Source organism: Polypterus senegalus, chromosome 10 (genome assembly GCF_016835505.1).
Source record: "Polypterus senegalus isolate Bchr_013 chromosome 10, ASM1683550v1, whole genome shotgun sequence".
NCBI lineage: Eukaryota > Metazoa > Chordata > Cladistia > Polypteriformes > Polypteridae > Polypterus > Polypterus senegalus.
In genome coordinates this window covers 145,849,948-145,858,967 of record NC_053163.1, presented here as the reverse complement: position 1 = coordinate 145,858,967, position 9,020 = coordinate 145,849,948, and the positions used below count along the sequence as shown (strand labels likewise).

The 9,020-nt window shown below is 39.7% G+C and overlaps 1 protein-coding gene across 3 annotated transcripts in view; it reads left to right on the top strand.

Moving 5' to 3' along the window:
• Nucleotides 1-212: 212 nt before the first annotated feature.
• Nucleotides 213-9,020, top strand: part of march2 (membrane-associated ring finger (C3HC4) 2) — a 57,490-nt gene continuing 48,682 nt past the window's right edge. Inside the window, exon 1 of one of the 3 annotated variants that reach the window (XM_039766992.1) lies at nucleotides 213-484. The gene's annotated coding sequence lies outside the window, so the exon portion shown is untranslated. The remainder of the gene's footprint in view (nucleotides 485-9,020) is intronic. The other 2 variants (XM_039766991.1, XM_039766993.1) reach the window with 2 other exon arrangements.

Below are 9,020 nucleotides of genomic sequence, written 5' to 3'. Positions count from 1 at the left end.
CATTGACGGATCTGTACTGATGCTTCCTGACTCCTTCCCCCACGCAATTTGATTAAGCGGGTTTGCGACGGTAGCGTTACGTTACGTCGTGTTTGCGTAGCGATGCGTCAGCTCCCAACACACCAAACCCCGCCCTCCCTTGACGTCTTCTCCGACGCGCGGGCGCGCGCGCGTGTGTGGGAGGGGGCGTAAAGTGATTGAGTGCGAGGTGCGCGCGCAAACACTAGCGGTCGGAAAAGGCTGTCTTCAGCTGGTTTTTTTTCTTCCTTCGGCCGGTTGGGGAGTGGAGGAGGAGGAGGAGGTGGTGGAGGTGGAGAAACGGGAACGGGATAACGAAAACACTTAATACATAAATCGCGGAATATAGACACAGGCAACAGTCACGGACTGAAATATATCCTACACTGTCTCACTTTAGATGTGCCCATGTCAGCGTCAATGTACGTCGAATGACACCAGTTGAAGATGAGAAGGCAAAAACGCAGTGAGTGGCCTTTTTTCCTAACTAACCTTAGTTATTTGTCAGGCGCGACTTCCACCGTTATTCGTCGGGGGTGTGTACGTATGGATTTGTATGTTTTAAAGAAGCGTCATTATAACATTGACTATAAAAGGAGCGCGAATGCATATGATATGGATGGGGGGGGTCTACGATGGCGTTGCGTGTTATAACGCGTGACATGCGTGTAATTTCACAGCTTGGACGGTGGGGTGGGTGCTCGGTTGGAAGGCCTTGGGCTCTTGCCCTTTTAATTTCCTAATTCAAACGCCGTACGTGATCACGGGTTGGCCTTCTAGCTAGCATATGTATCTGGGACATTTATTTAACCCCAGTGTACAATACACCCCCTTTCTCCGATTGGCCAGTGACCTCAACACCTGGCGGAGGACTGCAAGTCTTCGGGCCTCCCGCAACTCCCGTGCTCATCCAGGGATGCGCGAGCAGCAGGGTTTGCTTCGTTTCACATTTAACGGAATACACGTTCCCAGGTCACCATTATTCATGTCTCGTGCCCATTAGTGCTTTAGACATCCTGATACGTTGGCAGATTTTTGAGGATGCGCGTATTCCATTTGTAGGCATCTACGGTGCTGAAATGTTTTGTTGTATTATACCTGTAAATACTTTTGTGTTCAGGTACGGGTGTTTTTATATAGCGCATTGCACTTTATCACAGCTGGCTTAACGGGCACAAAATGATGTTATTGAAATATGTGTTTTAAAGGGTAAAGCGCTCAATAGATAAGACAATTATTAATAATGTCAGGAACACACTGCCAGAGGTAAAGCCATTGGGCTTCTCGAGACAACCATTGCACTTGGCCGTGGATCAAAGTTTATGTGCCTTGAACTTCCAGCCCGTACCTCACACGCGTTTGGATTATCTTAGAAAATTATACTATGGCCTGCATCATTATTATTGGAGATTACATGGTGGTGTCTTGTTCAGCTTCCGATGTTAATTTTTAACGAGGGGTGAAACCTTTCACAGCTTTATAAGGTAGAAGGAGAATTTAGAGATGTGTTTTAAGTGTCCCTGGAGTCATGTGTTAGCTCTTCCTGTTTTTTGTTTCAATCCTTCCTACTGCTTTTTGGTGACGGGATGTTATGGTGATGCAGTGGTCAGTGTTACTTCCTCACAACTCCAGACGTCTGGGTTGAAACCCACAGCCCGTGTTGAGTTTGCACAACAGTATTTCTCTGAGAAATGTAGTGTTCTTTTTTTTTTTTTTTCTTTTATACCACATCCTAGAGATGCAGCAGTTAGGCCAATTGGCAACTCTAAACTGGGCAGTGTGGGTATGTGCATGTGTGTGCCACGTTAAGAGTTAGACCCCTCCTTGCATGCACTACGCCCAGAAAAAGCACCAGGTCCCTGCACTTGAGGTCCTCTGAACTTGATAAGCTGGCTAAAAAAATCACAAGATGGGTGCATAGTTAGAATTCATCACAAAGGCACACTTACTTACACATCTGCCCTCGCATATACTATTAATTCTAGAGAAGAACAGCAGTGGTTAAGGATTGGCTTCTCAATTCTGTGCATTAGTGTTGGATCATTACAAAACATTTTGACTTTGGTAATGATTCCAGCTTTCACACTTCATTACTGGCTCCCAGCTGTTTTGTTTCACCAGCCCATATACATGTGTGCCACCTGGTTCCACAGCACTCTGCTCACCCATTGTCAGGGACAATCTGAGTGGTACACCAACTGCACTGATCTACATGTTTAATAATGGGGGACATACAGGTTTGCTTTCGCCCTTAGAGTTTCAAGCATGGTAAAATACAGTAAATCTATTACTTTGAAGTATGTGGCAGTCAGAGTGAGAGGTTAGCATAACATAATGCCGGTATAGTTCTGTTTTAAAAAAATTGCTATTTCCATATATTATTGGTATTAGTGTACCATGCGCCACTACTGCTGTGCATGGAGGAACATTTTGGACAAAATAACATAAATAAATACGCAACCCCTTAGTAGAGGGGACACGCAAAGTGACAACTTTGTACATGCAGATGAACCAAAGGATTCCCAAGGTAAGCAAAGCACATGCTCAAAGTTGTGACTGTGCAGCCTTGTTGGATATAAGCGCTAGAAAATGTTAGCCAGAATTACTGCACCAAGCAGCTACTTAAGCCTTGAATTCATCATCATCTCCAGAGTCTGCATCTGAAGTGTCTGCCTATCACTGTAGCGCTTGATTTATGGCGCCATTCTATCAACAATTTACCAATCATAATACAGTCCACACTAGAGCTCAGCCTCTCAACTTAAACAGTATAACAGGTATTTCACATTGCATGTGGTGTTGCTAAAATATTAAAATAAATATTTAAAGAAATAAGGAACAAAAACATATTTTATGAATCATTTAATTATTTATGCTCTCATTTCGGTGTGTTTCTATTTAATTAATGGCATATTTCACAATGCCTTTTCATATTTAATTTTTTTGTCTGAAATATTCCTCCATATCTGTGTAGTGGTTGCACCTTCTCTTGGCATTTATGGATTGCTCAGATGTATGTGGCTGTGGCAAAGAGAGGCCTAGTGGCAAATGCACTTAATTATAAGTCGCACATTTTCTGTTTGACACATTATATGAACTTGAACAAGCCTTTTAAACATAATGGATTTCTTTAAAGAAGAAAACCAGCTTAATCCAATTCAGAGTCCTGGGCAGCGCTAACCTATCCCAGCATCACTGTGCACAAGACCACCTTGGGATTCTCACTCACTTCAAGTACTACCAGCTTGGAAATACTGACTAACATGAGCTTACCCGTCTTATGTATAATACGCTATGTGTGTGTTTATAAAATATACTGTAAAAAAAGAGTAACAGCACATGGACTCAGTAAATAGCTCTGTTTTGTTGTGTTTATGTAAAGCACAAAACCCTTCTGAAACAAGGGTAAAAACCTTAATGGTCTCGGGAACAAAAAAAGTTTACATTTTTTTTTAATGCTGTCCACAACCCACTGCACATTGACGGTTTAGCAATGGATTGGTGAAGGGCACTAAATTCCTTGGTTATGCACCTGGCAGTTGACCTTACTTGGTCATTTAACACCTCCTCCATAGCCAAGAAGGTGCAGCAGCATCTCTAATTCCTTCTGTCTCTGAAGAAGGCAAGCTTCTCTTCCCCTCCCCATTCTCGCCACATTCAGCAGAAGCACCGTCAAGAGTATTGTGACCATCTGCATCACTCTCACTGCAGTGCCTCTGACCGTAATCTCCTACAGCAGATAGTGCACACAGCAGAAAAGATTGTTGGGACCTCCCTGCCCTCTATTAAGGATCTCTTTTTAAAGTGTTGTGTCTACAAAGCCTATTGTCTTTTTTCTCTTTCTTCGTCATGTAAAGCACTTTGAGCTATGCTATTTAAATAAATGTTGTTATAGTATTGTGAAGGACCACTTCCTTCTCTCCCACGGTCTCTTTGTTGCACTTCTGTCTAACAGAAGTTACTGTAGTGTCCGAACCAGTTCTGCCAAGTTCTACAAGAGCATCTACCCCTCGGCTGCCCAGACTCTAAACTCTGAGCTGCCACCCTGCCATCAGATCTGCTGCTAGTGGCATATTTATATGCAGGTCATTTCTTACACTTGTTGCTACTGTTGTTTTTAATTATTAGTTGTATTAATATATTTCATATTACTACCTTCTATTCACTTACCTGTCATTTGTTTATTTACAGTGTAGTATAGTTCTTTTCCTGACTCCCACTTGTCCTGTGTTTAGTGTATGCATATGTCGCACTGCGGTTCTGAAGAATGTTATTTTATGCTGCTATATGCTGCGCTACTGTGTATTAATGGTATGACTTGGCCTGACTTGAATTCTGAGGTACATATTTTGTCACCTCAGTTTTTGATTGAAAAGTGAATGACAACCACTGGTGTTTTGCACTCTTATGTAGTTGTTCTGATGGAAGGGCAAAGGTTTCCATCACAGCACCAGGAGGGACATTGCACGTTTTCTTGGAAAACATCCTCCTGTCTGCCGGTAAAAAGGGAGAAGAGGTTACTATAGACATAGTGCCTCCCCTACATGATATGTGTGCGTGTATATCTAACATATAAATGTATAATATGTGTGTAAACACATGATGTTTATTGTAGAAGGGTGCTACATAAAATAAGAGATAAAATAAGAAAAATTGATTTGGTTAACTGAAGTAGATTATTACACACATCACAAACAAATGGAAGATTTTAATTACCCATATCTTGGTCAATGTGAAATCATGTTAATTGTATGATTTTTTTTTTTTAAAGTGGTTCGTTTAACCCTGTCCATAATAGTCACAAGCACAAGGCACTTAATCAATCAAATTATCCGTAATTTTCTTTTTTTTAATCAAATCACAAGGTGCTTTATCAGTCAAGTGAGCCTTTATTTTTTATACTTACTAGCTTTCAAAGAGGGTAATTCTACATGGAACTTAACACAACATAAATATAATGCCGGTAATTTAAAAAAAAAAAGACTTCTTAAAAAAGTGGTTTAAAAATATTAGTCATGAGTAATATTTGGTATCTGAAGAGCATGAAAAGGTTCTGTCATCATGTCATAGTTTAAAGCAATGAAATAACTGTGTGCAGTAGCTGATTAGTGGTATTGGTTGAAAGACAGCACAACAAAAGTACAATATTGCACAAGCTTAGTTTCCTGAACTGCATTGGTCTTTTTCCTGTAAAAAAAAAAAAAAGTTGAATAAACCAAAAACTCTATAACCAATCTATTAATTTAAGACTTGTAAACCAGTCCTACACACATTTGTTTGACTGTATATCAAGAACAATTTTTAAATTTATCATGATATTTAATACAATGATGTTTAGTTATATTGATCTATCAAGTGTTTTTCAGTAGAAGAGTGATGCTGTGAAGGTAGCTCCCATTCTGCATTTAGTTCCACCTAAAAAGATCAGTGTTTTAACAATAATATGGTCCATATGCTTCTGTATTGAGATTAAAGTGGAAGGGTCTCTCCAAGTTTTGTAATTGTTATACATCAAAGGAAACTTATACTTTCCTAAATCCTGAACGATTATCAACAAAGTGGCACAAACGCAATGTTTGCAGATTTACAGTACAGTATCCTGTCTGTCTGTCTGTCACACCATAAACATTTACTTTGACTTTCAGATTTGCTTAGAGAAAAACTATCCTAGTTTTCAAATATATAGCCCTCAAAATATATTTCTTACTTACATTAGTTATTTAATAATCTTTTTTTTTTTTTTCTTTTTTTAACATTAAGTACATTAGAAAAATTTAGACAAGAACAGGCCATTCAGCCCAACAAAGTTCGCTGGTCCCGTCCACTTAATTCCTCTAAAATAACATCAAGTCAACTTCTGAAGGTCCCTAACGTTCTACTGTTTGACCACATTACTTGGTCAGTTCCACATTTCTATGATGTCTGTGCGAATTGTACCCTTAAAAGTTTCCAGCTGTGTCCCCGTGTTCTTGATGAACTTATTTTTAAGTCACGGTCTCAATCCACTGGACTAATTCCCTTCATAATTTTGAATGCTTCATTCATGTCTCCTCTTAATTGTCTTTTGTTTAAACTGTAAAGGCTTAGCTCTTTTAATCTTTCCTCATAATTCATCCCCTATATCCGTGGACACCGCACTGTTGCTCTTCTCTGGACTTTTCTAGTGCTGCCATGTCCTTTTTGTAGCTTGGAGACTAAAACTGCACACAGGACTCCAGATGAGGCCTCACCAGTCTGTTATAAAGTCTGAGCAGAACCTCCTTTGACTTGTAATGCACACATCGGGGCAGTATATAACCTGACTTTCTGTTAGCCTTCTTAGTGGCTTCAGATCACTGTCTGGAAGTTGATAAGGTGTACTTTTGATTTTCAGACCTCCCTTTGTGTATGCAAATCTAACATATTTACTTCTTACATATACCATATATACTCATGTATAAGTCGGGTCTTGAAACCCGAAAAATCGATCATAAAATCAAACCCGACTTGTGTGCCCATTCAAAAATGTGATGCTTAAATCTTTTTTTACATCTACTTGCCTCCTCCAATCTCATATCAGTTTCTCAGGCTCATCAAAGTTTGTTGCAGCAGCATAGTTGCCAATTTCTTTTGCTACTTCAATGATGTTTAATTTAAAACCAGCTTCATATTTTCTTCTGATCGAATGCTCCATCGTAGATAAGGGATGCTCTTACGATAAAGGTGTATGAGGGTGTGAGATATAAAAAACACAAAACAATGCAAACGTGGCTTTGGAATAGTTCTGGTATTACCGTGTGGTCACGCAGGCACAATACATAGGAAGAAAAAAAAAAAAAAGCTGTGTGCTCCGTGGTTACCATCTCAGGTGGGCGTTACCATAACATAAGCTCTTGGACCAGTAGTGTGAGTTTTCTGCATTCGGCTTGTAAGACCGACATTATAAAATACCAGAAATTATACGTTAAAATCAACTCCCAACTTATCCACGGGAGAACTTAACCGCGAGTATATACGGTAATACTTTATATTTACTTAGATTAAATGTCATCTGCCACAAGTCTGCCCAAGCCTGTATTCTGTCCAAGTTCCTTTGTAATGCTTGAATGGATTCTAGGTTATCTTCCAATCCTCCTTTTATTGGCTTATGTTGTTGCAAAGATGACAAAACCCCTTTGAAAGTACTTTGCTTATTGTTAGAATAAGCTACTTGCAATATTCTGTACTTTGTGCCTAGTTGGTTTAGGGATTCCCATGACTTTCAGTTTTCTACAGAGATGGTGTGGTCTCATTTGCCGTTAGCGGTATTTCATTTGGAATTCTTTTATGATAAGCTGATACTGCACCCTTACTGAGTTCCATGTTGTCTCACTTGTTCTGGAGAGTTAGCCAAAACCTTATAACTGTGTCAATCAGTCAACTTGACCAAACTCTGGCCCTTCAAGGAGCGATGCGTTCAGATACTTGTCACTACATCAAATCTGTTTAAAGAGTGGACGTTGTAAAAAGCCAAAGGTATTCAGTCAGTCCTGTTGTCTTGTTTTTGTTGAAAAGGATTGCACAGCTTAGGCAAGGCTTGGAAATGATCTAATTTGGGACTTGAGACTTGCGTGGTCTTGTCTGAGTTTGAAATGAAGTGGTTTGCAGCAGAGTATGATATGGTTATGAATAGAATAACAGATTAATATCTTAAGTCATAGTCCTTTCACAGCAAAAAAAAGTAGGTCTGCTCCCTACAGGTGAAGGAGGAGCATCTGCCCCAAACAACAGAGTTTCAGAACTTTGGAGTCAGGTCTGTAATTGAAGGTAGAGGAGCTTATGAGACTGACCAGTGGTGTAGTGGCATTAGTTTGTGATGTAGGGGCTAAATACTTAGACATTTTTCTAAGTTTCAGTCAGTTTTTTTCTTATTTCATCACAAACTTTGGATATTTATCAAAGAGTTAGAGAACTTCTGCTTCTCTGGAGTGAGTAAAGCCAGATAACCTGGATTGGGCATCTGTTGATCCATTTAGATGTAGTACATTCAGGAAGGACTTTATCTTAAAGGAGGTGTGGAAGTGTTTGGGAATTCCCCTGGAGGAGGTGAATACTGTGGAATAGAGAAGTCTAGTGTCAGCATGTTTCTTCTGTTCGGTTATTACTGAGATTGGGTGTTTACTTCTTTCTAAATCATCTTGTGATGGTTTTTGCTATAAAAGGCACTATGTAAATATTTTCCTTCAATATTTTTAGATTTTAAATATGAGTGAAAAAGAGTTGTATAGTTTGATTTGCAGGTTAGATGAGTTGCCATTACTAATTTGACTTAATTGTGTGTCTGTGTGTCTGAATTTGCCCTGTGATGGCAGTCCAGATATTGTTCCTGCCTCATGTGCAGTGCATGCTGGGATAGACTCCAGCTGCCCTGCAATCTTTCCCTGGATAAGTGGGTTTAGAAGACTGACAAATGTACGTCAAAATATCAGACTATAGTCAGTTTTTTTATATAACCTCCTCTTTGCTTGATCAGCTGTTGGCTTGCTGCTGCTGCCGTGCCAGGCTTTGAACATTTAAAAGCCTGTACAGCAGTTGCGTTCGTTATCTACTCTTTGTCTTTTATTTTCAGCCCTGGGCGTGGTTAAATCTCTTGTCACAAAGTCTCTTGATATTTTTTTAGTCTATAATTTAAAAACAGAATAAGAATCTGAAAATCTAACAACATCACATTAAAGTTTGATAAATTCTGAAAAGAATAATACCAAACATATATATATATATGACCAGAGAGTCTTATTTCTCACCATCTCCGAGTCCTTCAGGTGTCTTTTAGCAAACTCCAAGATAGAATTTTTTGGCCTTAATTCTAAGCGGTATGTGTGGAGACAACCGGGCACTGCTCATCACTTGTCCAATACAGTCCCCACAGTGAAGCATGGCGGTGGCAGCATCATGCTGTGGGGGTGTTTTTCAGCTGCAGGGACAGGACGACTGGTTGCAATCGAGGGAAAGATGAATGCGGCTAAGTACAGGGATATCCTGGA